The sequence below is a fragment of the Cavia porcellus genome, unplaced genomic scaffold (genome assembly GCF_034190915.1).
Source record: "Cavia porcellus strain 051 isolate PalLab524CR breed Dunkin Hartley unplaced genomic scaffold, mCavPor4.1 scaffold_10, whole genome shotgun sequence".
Lineage (NCBI taxonomy): Eukaryota > Metazoa > Chordata > Mammalia > Rodentia > Caviidae > Cavia > Cavia porcellus.
Genome location: NW_026947493.1, coordinates 18,514,234 through 18,529,068, shown reverse-complemented (window position 1 = coordinate 18,529,068; position 14,835 = coordinate 18,514,234). Strand labels below are relative to the sequence as shown.

General features: G+C 39.3%; 1 non-coding gene across 1 annotated transcript; it reads left to right on the top strand.

Moving 5' to 3' along the window:
* The first annotated feature begins 6,959 nt into the window (after window positions 1–6,959).
* LOC111754681 (U6atac minor spliceosomal RNA) lies at window positions 6,960–7,086 on the top strand. The gene has a single exon (XR_002789359.1). It is a non-coding gene; the product is annotated as a U6atac minor spliceosomal RNA (small nuclear RNA).
* Window positions 7,087–14,835: the final 7,749 nt, after the last annotated feature.

Genomic DNA, 14,835 nt, shown 5'->3' with positions numbered 1-14,835 from the left:
GATCAACAATGGTTACCATAATGCCTCCCGCTATCTCTAATAGAATTGCCTATATCATTAGTTATAATACAATTGAACAAAACAGTAAAGAACAAAACCGACAAAACCAAAACATTGGAGACATTGTAGGTCTTCAAAAGTAGATAAAAGTCAACGAGAATGGGCGTTATAATGAATCTCATTATCTTCACAGCTGATGCCTAAACTTTCGAACCTGATACTATCCAGCAAAACAGAATAGGGGAACATCAGTCAAAAACAAGATGGTGAGAGTAATACAGGGCTTCAAATCGAAATAATAGAAATTCAAAGTGGGTTACTATATTATATCCTGCTATTTTTTCCCTTTAATTAAACGGATAAAAATAAAAAAGTAAATAATGGAGTGGAGATTGAGAAAAAAGAGGGCATAACAATGAAACAGCGCAGATCAAAACATAACCATTTAAGCAGAATAGTGTTTCACCACCAGATAATTCCGACCCAAAAGTGGTTACCATATTGACTCTTTCCTTGAAGTCCTTGAGTACAACTTCGTATACTGTAGCATTAAGTATATCAAAACAATGTAAAACCATTTAAGAGAATGACAGCATTACAGAATATTTAGAATCGACTAACAGAAAATGAACAATGGTTTCTGTATCATCTCCTTGTCTTTAAAAGGTTTTTGCTTATACTATCGTACATAATAAAATCCAATGAGATACAACCTGTTTAGACCATTGGAGACAGAAGAACAAAAGCTAGATGAGACTTCAAAACAAGATGATACTAAATCAGTATTACCTATTAAGATGCCATTTTCTCCAAAATAGCTGTTCCTATCATCCAATCTTCTCTGTCTCAATTCTGTTGAGCTCTTTATCTGTCAGTAGCTGTCAGTTTGTCTTCTTCATTTTGTTCTCTGCTCCATTCGTTGTGGCCTCCCCGCCACTATTTCTGGGTTCTTTGTATTTTTCTTTTTTTAGAATATCCTGCAATACTTTCTGTAGAGTTGAATTGGTGGTTGCAAATTCCCCCAGTTCCTCTTTATCCTGGAAGCACCTTGTTTTTCCATCAATTTCCAGGGACAGTTGTGCAGGATATCTCAATCTTGGCTGGAGATTACTATCTTTCAAAGCTTGAATTATTTCCCCCCATGCTCTTCGTGATTTGATGGTTTGTGCAGAGAAATCTGCTGTAATTCTGATGGGTGTTCCCTTGTAAGTGGTCTGTTTCTTGTCTCTTACAGCTTTTAATATTCTGTTCTTGTATTGAATTTCTGGAATTTTTATTATTATATGCCTGGGTGTTTCTCTGTTAGGGTTGTAGGTAGCTGGGGTCCTGTATGCCTCATACATCTGAGTATCTTTACCTTTTGCTAAATTAGGAAAATGCTCCTGGATTATTTCTGTGAGTAGCTTTTGTAGTTCACTTGTTTGTGTCCCTACTTCTTCTTTTATGTTCTTAATCCTTAAGTTATGGCTCCTCTTATCATCTTCTTGTCTTTGTGTTATTGCTGTTTGTTTCTTTGTTATTTTTAAGAAGTTTTTCATTTCATTCTCCCATATTACAAGTCTGCCCTCCAGTTCAGATAGTCTGTCCTTAGTTTCTTTCAAGCTGTTATGCCAGTCTTGGATAGACTTCTTAATTTCTTGATAGTCCCTTTGAACCTGCTTCACGTACTCTATGCTATCTTTGTTTTCTTCATCAAACAACTCTCCCCTCTTTTTCTGTTCTTCCATTCCACCATCTGTTTTTTCCTGGGTGGTGCTTAGCATTTCTCTAACTATTCTGCATACTTCTAGCTTCAGGTAGTTGATAACTTCATTCCTGAATTGGTCTATGAGGCTCTCTATATGGCGCTTAATGTCTATTGGTGCGGTGTCCGCTATTGCCTGTTTCTCAGAATTGGGGGCCAAGGAGCCTTTCTTGTTGCTGCCTTTTCCCATATTCTCTGTTCCTTATATATATGCAAGCTTACATAGGAGGCCCAGCTTCCCTGCCTGTCAGCCACAGCCTGCTCGAATTGCGCTGGCTAGGTGTTCCCGCCCACCGGCAGCGCACCAGGGAGTTGCAGACTAGGCAGCCTACGCGGGAGTCACCCCTCCAGGCCACCGTCAGTCTCTGGGATCTGGGTTGGGCCAGCCTACTGAGTCCGCCAGCAGCGTCATGCAGGCCAGGCACTTTTCACCAATCCCGTCCGAGAGGGGAATGTGTGGCTGGAGTCGCCACCGCGCCCTGCTCCCGCAGGACTGCCCGAGCCCAGAAAGTCCTCTGCTGGAGTCAAACTGTGGAACTGTGGTAGAGTGTCAGTTTCTCTCACTCACCTCACCACAAGTCAGTGTACGCCTGCCTGTCCGTCCTGTTTTCGACTCCATTCACAGACTCCCGTTCACAGAGCTTCCGCGCGTCTCTCTCCTTGCCGAGCCGAGGTAGAGGCAGCCAGCCACCAAGCGGCGGGAAACCCAAATCGCAGCTTCCAATGGCGCGGGGTCCAGCCTCCACACCGAGTCTTTTCTGTTCCTATTTTAGCACCAGGACTGCATTCCAAGTTGGTTTCTCTCAGCCCAGTTCGTTCCTGAGTCAGTAGAGCATATCTCTACCGGCTTATGTCTCCTTAGTCCGCACCATTCCTGACTTCTGAGCCGAGCCTTTCAGAGAGCCTCCGGTAGTTGCTGTTATCTGTCTGCCATGTTCTCCCAGAAGTCCCTGAGCTTCTGTCTTTCTACAGGCCTTTATTATCTCTACAAATGACAAGGAATTCTAACTTACTTCCCAAGATGAGGACTCGTCTTCTGCAATCCATCTCACATATAATGCTGATGAATAAAATATTTTCATCCTTCCTTTAAAAAAGGCAAGCCATGCAGAGTTCTATCAAACCATATTCTTCTGTTAGAGCTTTCTTTGGAAGTGACTTACAGAGAAGTATACACCAGGGTCTAAAAACAGATGAAAGAGATCTGGTAAAGGGACTGAAGAATACAGTGGAAAAATAAAGATAAATGCCACAAAAACATATACAGTTTTTTACTATGCTTCCTATGGATCAAAACTGAAAGACACCTAATTGGTTATAAGTTTCTATATTTCTGCAAGATAAAAACATGTTAGTTACTGGTCCTGAGACCTGAAAGAAGTGCCTTTCTTGGTGTCTTAGTTACACCCAAAATGAAGGAAAGAAAGGTTAGGTTTATTTCTTACAGTTCTCGGAGGTTTCAATCCACATTCAGTTGGCTCCAAGGCAGGGTGGCATGGTAGGGCTGCAGTTCATGTCAGCTGCAAACAGTAATGCAGAAAACTGGCAAGAGAGAGAGAAAGAGACACACTTTCCCACCATTACATCATATCCTGGCTCTACACCTAGGCAGGTATAGCACTCACACCACCAATTTGAGTGCTTGACAACGAACCAATCACAAATGCATAATTGCATGAGCCTTGGGGGCCACTGACATAAACCATGACATTCCACCCCTGGCCCCAAAAACTTATGTGCATCTTTTATACAAAAGACATTTAGTCCATCTCTAAGAATTGCCAAAGTCCCAACAGTTTCAGCATTGCTGAAAAGTCCAAGTCCCAAGTCTCTTCTAGATCTATGGCAAACTTTAAATTGTAACCCCCTGTACAAATGAAACAAGGTTAAACGTTTCTAAAATGCAGAGGCACAAGGTAAACATTGCCATTCCAAAAGTTACAAGCAGGGGAATACAAAGCATTGGAAATAAAGCAAGTCCAACATCCAACAGAGTGAACATTAAGTCCTAGAGTTCCTGCTCAGCATTTGAAGCAATCGGGTTCCAAAGGCTTGGGTGATTCTACTCCCATGGCACTTCCAGGGATTTCAGCTCCCCCAGCTTCTCTCTTAAGCCCCCTCTGCTTGGTTTTGTCAGCTTTCCTTGGATGATCCATGTTCCCAGCTTTTCCAAACTTCTGGGGTCTCCACTGCACCTTTAGCTTCACCCTTATCTCTTTAAATATTGCTCTCTTAGGGGCACACTGCTTGGCCTCCCAGGCCTTCTACAATTGAGGTGAAAGCCATCTTACCCTCAGAATTTGTGCATTTTCCTTGCACCTAAAACCAGCGCCACGTGAATGCCACCATGGTTTCCTGCCAGCTCAGCAGTAGCCAGGGTTTTTTGCTTTCTTGGCTGTAGGGATTGAGTGCCTGGATTGCTTGGCTCTGTGAACCTGATTATGAGGAAAAGCTTTTCTATGCCACCCCCATTCTGGAACCTGGTGTGGCTGCCGCCATTTTGGAACCTCATATGGCTGCCACCATTCTGCAACCTCATGTGGCCTTTGACACCATTGTGGAACATGGTACTCTACAGCTTTCTCCTCTGAGCAAAGTCTGTCACTTGTGCAGTTTTGAGGCAGCAAAGAACAGAGACCTGCTGCTTCCTGGGATGCCCTCTGGTCATCTGCAACATAAATCTGGCTAAAAGCCCCAAAAATATCCATAGCACTGATTATATTTAACTGTCATGAAATTTCCTTTGCCAGTCCTCTACCCTTAATCTCAGTTTCAGGCAAAGTCTCTGGACATGAGAAAAATGCAGGCAAACTTTCTGCCAAGCCATAACACACGTGGTCTGGAGTCCTACAACCAATGCTGTCTTTCTTTCCAGCAAAAACTTCCTGAATCTGGTTTTTACCAGCAGGCTTCTTATCAGTCTTCTGGTCTCCTGAGCTCTGACCAGAATGTCCTCTACAGAATAGCCTAAGCTGTTCCAGATCTATGCATGTAGGTGCCATCTCTGAACCTCTCCAACTCTGCCCACAAGCCATTTCCAAAGGCTCTTGAACCACATGGTCAGGTATAATCTCATCAGGATCCCACTCCACTGGTACCAAATTCTGCTTAGTTATTTTTTACTCACTTCTGAGACAAAATACCTGATGCCCAAAGTTGGGGAAAGAAAGGTTTATTTCTTACAGTTCATGGAGGTTTAATCCATACTCAGTTGGAACCAAGGCATGGTGGAATGGTGGGGCTGCAGATCATGGAAACAGCAAATATCAAGGCAAAAATTGGCAAGACAGAGAGAGAGAGAGAGAGAGAGAGAGAGAGAGAGAGAGAGAGAGAGAGAGACCTTCTCCCCACCATTACATTATATCCTGGCTCCACCTCTAGGTGAGTATAACACTCACTACCAATCCAAGTGCTATACAATGAAACAATCACAAACACATAATTGCATGAGGCTCGGGGGCCACTGACATAAACCATGACACTTGGGTAACTCATCATTGTGCTCAGGCTTCCTTACCAAAAATCCCATTTAACTTTCAACACTAAAGTCCAATATCTTTTTATTGTAGTCTTCCCTGATCCTACTCCCACCCACATCCACAAGAGTTCATAATTCCATGACTCCATAAGCATCTTGGAAGTGTTTCTTTGTTTGAACTAATTATGTGTGTAGAGCAAATCTTCCTCTGTCCTAAACTATAATCTTATTAAGATAATAGAGCTTACCAAACTAATCTTTGTACCCCTATCAATAATGGGACTACTAAAAATGTGCCATGATGTTTGACAGTTGTTATTGGGAGGTAAAAGATTTGCACCTGTTAGCATTTTTTGCATTCCATATACAACAAACATTGATTCTCTAAGCTAATTCTAATGATTTATACAAATTAGAATTTCCCAATCAATCTGTGAGATTGAACTGAATTTGGTTTCCTTTATCACCAACCAGGCACATAAAAAAGGAAGCTAACCCAGTGTAGTTTGTGGTCAAAGGGGAAAAATAGAAAAATTAGGCAACCAATACCCTGACTGCATCCCTAATGGGAATGGTCCTCAAGTATTCACATGCCACTTGGTTGGCTGGACATGGTCTAGGCAAACTTCATATTAAAGGTGTTGGAAGAGCAGCGTTGAGTGTCTGCATACCCTCCTAATATAATGCCTACAACACTGACAAAAATTGTTCAGTTTGTTAGCAGAGTCTATCACAGTAATGGGTTTTTTTCCACTTTTGATCACCACAGCTGAAAAAATCATTCCATTTGTTCCTCCACCTGAACACTGATAGCAGAAAAAGACTTGTGTTTCATTGGTTTGTTTCTGTCCAGATCTTTATCAAAAGTGTAGCAAGGGTAACAGATATGACCTCACTGATATTTCTCATTTTCTTTTCCATGGATACATTCCACTTCTTCTGCCCTCTTTGCAGTAAAGTAGAGTCAATAACCAGCTCTCACTAATGGGCTTGATGGGAATCTAGTTCTTCACTTACTCCTCTCTCTGGGCTCTAGCATAGGACCACTGATCTGCTCAGAGGTAAGACAACAAAATAAAACATAGACAATATACCTATTTTATTCACAAGTTTCTGGGATAGACAAAGCCCAATAAGGACTAAAAACACAAGACACCTTGTCCTTAGCCTTTACTAAGTGTACAGCCTTACTGGGGATGTGCTAATGGGTTGCGGGAAGTGGTAGGGGTGAAATATTGATGCAGTCAAGATTCAAGAATTGGGACACCTTGCATTTTTTGGAAAAGCACACAGCAGCAGATCATGGTTAACCAGCAATCTGATTATCTGCTAAAGGACACTGAGCTAGAAAGAACTTGGACAAGTCCTCAGCTGACATATTATCTTGCTTTGAGGCCTCAGAACTTCATAGACCACTTTCTAGTCTCAGTTCTGGCTGTTGGCATAATGATTAATATTTCTGTAAGCCATTTTCAGGTCTTTCAAAAGTCATGTAGGCATAGAACTGACTCTCAGTTTATCCTAGTGCCAATTTATTAATATTGATCCTTGCCCACTCTGCACATTGTCCTCAAAGCTGGTCCTCAGCATTGTCCCCTTTTCTGGTGGCCATGACAACAAAGCAATGTGAAGGTGTTACCAAATAAAAATGTCCTGGAATACTAAGCCACTAGAAAATTTGATTGATCTGAAACTTAGCAAGACTTGCTGAAGATTTTGATGTACAAAACATGAAATGTGCTGTGTGAAAGGAGAGTAGTTTAGCACCTCCCTTGACAAAAGATAGAAGAGGTCCTTGGACCTGACAACAAATGAATGGTTAAGGCATTGCCACCTGCCTCATGCCATCTAACCACTGTTTTTTAAAAAAATAAATGAAATGTTATATTAGACTGTGAAAACTGCTAGTGTGTATTACTGTAGTATTGCCCAACTTATATTTACTTACATGGGGATTTTTAACCACTGCCACTTACTCAATTATCTTACCTTACTTAGAAAACCTTTACTAGTCAAAGCATGCTCTGGTTGGATCCCCTTGAAGACATAAAGTTATCCATAAAGTTGGATTCATTCAACATGTATTTAGGACCCAAATAGATTCCGTCTATACTAGTTTTTGCTCTATTCTTAAAAGAAGAAAAACACAAATGTAATGTTTCCTAACTTGAGGTTGAAAACTGCTCCCCATCTTTTATGCTTCCCATTTATAAAATAATATATAGTGATTTCATAGATCAAGAGGTCATAAGAAAAACAGTTAAATCAGGTTTGCACATAGTCCTTCACTAGGAAATATTTATTTAGAGTACAAGTAGCAAATTAATTTTTAAAAAAATAATTTTTAGTAGGATTTACAGGGCAACAAAACCTTAAAGCAGTCTGCAGTTAAAGACAGCAGTTTTTAACTAGATGGGATAGTGTGGCTTAGTTACCTCTCTTTCATGTCACCATGACTGCCTTGGTCAAGGAGCCAAGTGTAAGAGCATTGTTTATGTCAGAAAGAACAGTGAGATGGTAACGTACATCCTAGGTATAGAAATGTTCAACATGGAAGAGCTGGTTGCCTTTTAATACATACAACAAACTCTCAGCAGTTGTCAGTTTCTATGCAAAGTATGAAAGTATCAAGAGGAACTGGAAGGCGAGATTTGTATTTAATTGCCTCTGCCATTATTCACTTCCCAAGGCTTCCTTCAAATAGATGTCCAAATTCTTTCCACACTGTACAGCATGGCTACCTTCCCATGTTACTGTGCTGACTATAACCTAAAAAGAAAAAGGAAGAGAGAGAGAGAAGAGGCGAAGGGAGGGAGACAGGGAGTGAGAGGGCTTTTCTAAGAATTAGGTCTTGAAAAGGCAGAGTTTCTTGAAAAAATAATTTACCTTTCAACTAAAGAGGCTCTTACTGATGAGTGCAGCTCTCAAGTCCAGTCATTCAGCTTGCTAAAGGACCCTCAAGGTAATGTATGGGCATGCACAACACACATTTATGCAGGTGAGTAAATGTTTATATCAGGAAATTGTAAATGTGGGTGTCACTTGCAATGTCTGCTCATGGTTTATTCATCTTTTGTCCAAAATTATACTTTTAGGAGCTGGTGAATCAATATGCCTATATTTAGAGTTTTAGTCTTAAGTGTGCATTGAATTTGATTAAAACATTTCTAAGTGTATCTCAAGAATCTAGAGTCAATATGCCTAACTTTTCACAATAATGCCAAGATACATGGAGTTTTATGACAGGCAGTTTTACGTACTGACTTACTAAACTTTTTTTTATGCACTGACTTACTAAACTTTTCCCAAAGTCCTATAAGGAACCTGCTTTCCAGATGAGGAAATGGAGGCACATAGGAGCTAAACTTCCAGGGCTTACAGCAGGTACATGGAAAAAGTAGAATTCAAACCCAGTTTGTTGTAGAACCTTTCCTGTGCACTGCTGGACAACACTGTGTCTCACATACAAAAGGCACCTCTTAACACATTTGTTTGAGATTTCACGAGTAAAATATCTCTTCACAGATAATAAAACTATGGAAGACTAGTGAAAATGTTTTAAAACAAAATTCTATTTAGAATTTGAAAATGGTGAAAATGGAAGAGAAATATAAAGGTATACAATTTTCAAAAAGGTTTGATATGACCTTGAGGCAATTTTAAGACACTACCTCACAACACATGCCCAGCGCCATGACACTCTGTGTTCTAGGGAAAAGAAACACACTACTGCTCCTCACTATTTTCCTCTCTACTTAGGGAGCCAATTTGGTAATGTTCTGCAGTGGTCAGCCTACCAGCAACTGAGAAATACTCACAAATCATAGCCTTCATGTGTGCCTTGCCTATTACATTGTATTATCTTATTAATTACTACTTCTTTTTTTTAACACTGTTGGATATCTTATTTTCATTAATATCATTATTTGGTCAATATATATGTATATATATATATATACATATATATGTACATTTTCTATATGTATATGGCTGATTATAGCCCCTTTATTTTCTCTACATGTATTTCTGTTACCTTGTAAAGTAGCAGCAACTTTTCTACTGCAAACCTTCTGCAGTACAGCGTATCATTCTTTGTCTCTCCCCGCAATAAAAGGTTGATATAGTATGCCTTGTCCTTCCTTAGGGGAAGAGTACAGTACTCTCCCCCACTGATGTTGAACTTGGCCCTCTAGCTTGTCTTGTACATTTGACAAATCTACCAAGCAGCAATTTATATCTGATTGTTTATTTATGCTTTTCTGCCCTCTGTCATGAGGACATGTGCTATAAAGGGGTCCTAGAGTCTGGGCCCTAGAATATGGAGGAGATCTAAAGCTTCAGGCAGGAGAAATATAATCAAAAGACATTGATGAGGAACATGAGAATAACACACAAAAGAAAAATTGTCATAAGCCACTGAGATTTTGAGGTTGTTATGTAAATCACACGTCAAAAGCTGATTAATGTACCTTCCAGCGGCTCTTCACTTCTGAGCTTCTCAGCAATCTGAATTGTTCTCCAAGATCTGATTTGTTTTTCTCTCCGGCTTGTTACTCGGTTTCATCCTTTATATGTTGTCACTGCTAAGTTGTTTATGTTGCTCACCTGTATATCCTTTCGCTTTTGGTACCTTCTACATCTGGTTTGTCACCCATGCATATGACTATCTGAGTAACTCTGAGTTCACACCTTTCTATGAAGCTTCTACTATCTCTTCTTTGGCAGGGTTAGATGTTCTACTCTGATATGGTCATTAATATCTTTAATAGTAGCAAGTTTTTTGAAATATTTATTAATACCTGTCTATTACATTTATCATACAAAGTACTGATGTACAAGACAGTATCATTTTTCTTGGAGAATACACAGGTTAATCAAAAGTTATCACATTTGGTTCCATATAAAATTGTGTCTGAATATCTGTTTCTTTTGCCACTGTGAGGTTTCCTGGGAACGTGGACTGTGTATGTATGGTACTTCAGAGTAACTAAGTTGTTTTCATATAGCAGGCACTCAATTATAACTGTTAAAATAATGAAGTCATAAGTAAATAAATGCAAGAAAGCATATTGGTAAGTAAGCCATTGCATAAAACTAGTTCTCCATAAACTGGCTTTGAAGCTTTGAGTAATCCAAAGAAGCACCAGGTGGTCTTCTTTCCTCGTATGAAAAACATGGGTAGAAAGACAATTACTCCATTCATTGCTGGTAGTGTCCTGTGATGAAGTACAGGAGGGAGCTGAGGCATCAGGAGATCAGGTGCCTGTGACATATAACCACTAAAGGAGCAATAACATTTGTAAATATGTTGAGCAATATAGGTAATTATGACTCTAAAGAACAAACAAAAAATAAGATTTTAAACCTGTAAGCCTATGGAGGAGACTTTTGTAGCTCTGATAGAATTTCTCATCTTTTTTTGTAACAGGATGTCTTGATTACATCTTTCTCATTGCTTGAACAAACTACTCAACACCCAAAGAGAGGGAAGGAATGGTTTATTTAGCTCACTGTTGTAGAGGTTTCAGCCGATTATCAGCTGGCTCCAAGGCAAGGTGGCATGGCACTGGGGCAATATTTCAAGGCAGGAGACAGAGTAAAAAGAAGTAAACAAGCCTCTTTTCCTCCCTTATATTGTACACAGGCTGTCCCCTTGCTTTCAAGGACAGGTATAGCACTCACAAATCTCCTTGCCCTCCTTTACACAGGATGAGGATATTTACAAAGTAAGAATCATGGCTCCCTGCTGAGTCTATGAGTGAAACTTCTAAACAGCTCAAGTTGACACAGTGTATCAACTATAACACAGGCAGATATGGCTAACTGATTAAAGAGGCCATGAAAACAAAAATAGATAGGTAGTCTATTAAGGTGTTGCTTGGCATATAGACAATATCCTTGGCTGCTTGAGAAGGTACTTAATTCATGTCTTATTTATTTTTCTTATTGCTAAGACTTAATACCCAAAACCCACAAGGAGGAAAAGTTTATTTTGATTCATATTTTGTAGTGGTTTCATTTGATAGTCAGCTGACTCCAGGGCAGGGCAGCATGGCAGAAAGACACAGCAGAGGATAAACAGCTCATGACATGGCAGCAGGAAGCAGAAAAAGATCAAGGGAGAGAGATACATGCCTCCAAGCCATGCCTCAGTGACCCACCTCCTTTGATCAGACTTTACAATACCACCTTTAGTTATAAACTCATCGATGAACTAATCCAGCCATGAGTATCACACCCCCATGACCCAGTCACCTCCCCAAAGTACCACTTTTATGAGTAAGAAGTTTTCATGGGACATCTAGATAAAAACCACATTTAGTTTAATGGCGAAAATTCTGGCCTCTGATCAGTATTAAGATCTCTAATCCCTCAGTTGAGACAGGATTCTCCAACTTGACAGGGAATGTGTATTATGATCCCATTTTGTCCCTAAGGTTTTCTAGATGGAAACAACAGTAGCCATTTGTTACAGTCAGGATGTTAAGGACACATAATTCATGGAATTATTTTATGATAGTCATCCAGAGTCAAATACAAAGGAAGTGTAGGAAATCTGGCCCCATATTAACAACCTAGAGAATCCAGCTGAGGGTCTGAATCCCATGGCACTACATGAGTTCTGCTGAAGGCCTAGAGTCCATGACAATGCCCCACTATGAGTCCATCTAGAGGCCTAGAGCCCACAACAGTGACTTAAGCAAGTTTGTTTCAACGAATTGTGTGGGGAAGACCCAAAGGTCAGCAGTGGAAACTAGAAAATCTGTGCCAGTAGGATGAAGGACCTGTGCCAGTAGGTTGAGGTTTCTGTACTGAAGCCAAGAAATGACACTCAAAGTAAGGACCAGGGCTCCTTTGAAAAGCATCATGACCGTCCTCAGTGACAGTGAGGTCCTGAGCTCCTGAGATGATAACAACTGAGTTCATATCAGGAAGCCAAGGTAACAATCTTCTCCAGAAGATTGAACAGCACACTATCTTCCCCTCTGGAGCCAACAAGCAGTAAATATCAGAGTTCGCTGAAAGTGAATCACAGCCATTCTCAGCAACAAAAAGGTCCCAAGCCCCTCAGACGATGAGAACAGCCAAGTTCATATTAGGAAAGAAGATTGTGAAGCTTCTCCGGGAGAACCAATGGCAACAGGAGAGCCAACAACCCCATGGAGAACCAACAACACTACTTCTTCCTCTCCAGTTCTCCTTTTTATGTTGGCCAACAATTTTCAGGGTGGCCAACCACATGCAGCACCATAATGGTTCAGTTCAGCTGGTATTACAAGTTGACCATGAGTTATCAATCCACCCCACCATTTACTAGAGTTACTATGCTCTAGTAAAAGAAAAATAGCCTGACCCTTAGAGGGTTATAAGATACTAGTTCTGATTTTGTACTAGTTCCTAGAAATCCTAAATATCTATGTGATCTAATGGTCAGAAGAAGGGTTGTGGAAATCTAGTGAGCAATGGAAATTTGGCCCACATTCACCAGCAAGGGAACTAGGCTGACCATAAGTGTATTGTAAGTTTGTGTTTCTAACTTCAGGTCATTAGAGTGTATTTATGAAGAGAGTAAAATTCACATTGAGTTCTACACCCAGGAAATACAAATACAATCCAACAAGATACAAATCCAGTGAAACTTTCCTTCCTTGGAGATTTTCCGAGATTAGTGCCACAATAAAAAAATATAATGAATAATGTAGTGATGATATCTCATTTAAAAAAAAACAAAGAAAATATTTCCAGTATTTTTTATTTAATTGTATTTGTAACATTTTACATTGCAGATATATTAACTAAAGGTGACAGGTTCCTAAATGTTTCTTTTATTATTTGTTTTACAATTTAAAGATACTCTCTCTCTCTCTCTCTCTCTCTATATATATATATATATATATATATATATTTTTTTTTTTTTTTTTTTTTTTTTTTGCCAGGCCTGGTGGGCTACACTTGAAATCCGAGCATTCAGAAGGCTGAGGAAGGATTCCAGTGCATTAAAGGACAGCCTGGGATGACCTCAAATTTAAGACCCAGCTGAGCTACACAGTGAGACCCTGTCTTAAAAAGCAAAAATAAATAAATACAACAGTTCATCTTTTCAATTTTGGTATATTCTTAATAAAACAATGTACAGTATTTTTTAAAGAAACAAAGATAATTTAAACATTGGTCAGTTTTTGCCTTGAAGAAAACAAAGGAGAAATATACAAATCAAATATTGGTACACTGTTCAGCTAGGCAATACGTAGTCAAAATAATAAAATAAGCTTTTTTTCTTGTCAAGCATGTATGAAGATATAAATGAAGTATTATGGAAGGAAAACTGAGGGCAGAAAAAGATGAGGAAAATGAGGTGCAGAAATTTTAACTGCCCACAGGCATGTAGATAATAACTACCTTAGATCCAGGCTTTCACCTCAGTAATTTGTCCCTGCCGGCTGCTGAGTGAACACAGGTGGAACTGTGTGTTAACACATTCAGCACATCTCTAAGCAAGCCTCCTGTAAGAAAGTCACATGTAAGACACTTTTGAAAGCTAAATCACTAATAAAGTCTTTATTTTGGAACATTATTTCGAATTCATGGTGGTTTATGTCAAGGAGAATAGATATAATTGTTCTTATAAATGATTCCACAGAGTGAAAGTTATTCTAGGCATCCTCTTTGGTTTTGTTCTTGCCTGTTACCCTTTTCTAATGGACTAGACCTCTACAGAAGTCCTAGTTGATATTCCTTTCCACTGAAAAGTCATGTTTCCATTTTCAAGAAGGAGACAGACAAAAACTAAGCAGAAGAAGATGGCTTCTTTTACAGCTCAAGATGTGGTATATTTTTCCCTTATTATAATTAAATTTTCTTAGTCTGACATTCTAAGAGATTGGCAGATGTATCAAAACTAAAATCTTAGGTCAACATACAGAGTCATTCCAAAAGATGAGACTAGAAATAAGACTAGAAATAAAGCTAATCTTAATGGACTAAAACACAATGCTGGGCAATCTTTGGCTATTATTTACTATCCCTAGCATGAGATAGGGACGACTGTTTACTTATTTAGTTAGTTATTTATTTAGTTATTTTTGGTGACTAGGTTGTGTAAACAAAGGAGATGCTCTGATGGCATGTACTCCTGGTGTCTCCATGTTCTCAGATGTCACTCCTGACACGGTGTACCTGATCCATTCTTCTTTCTTCCTTGCTTTACTCTACCCTGGTGCATCACTGATTTAATAAGAAATAAAATAATGAAAGAGCACAGCAGTGTATTGCTACTTAGAAAAAAGCATCTACTCACACCAAGGACAAGGTGAAATAAAGGTAGAAAAAGTTCAAAACTGAAGTAATTTTATTTCCTCCCCAGTTTATCTTCTCATCTATCCCTAAAGCCATCACATCTGTTTGATTATTCTTCACTTTAGTAGACTTTTACTTCTTAAATAATTCGCACAGAAACAAATTCTTGCTTTTGAATTTTCATAATCAGTGCTAAGTGCCATGGCAGAAATAACACACCCATGACTTTTTAAGGAAAAAAAAAAGTCATGAAAATGATTCAGTAAGATTTGGAATTAGGAAAACAACAATATACTTGTAATGGTAAACAGCACTG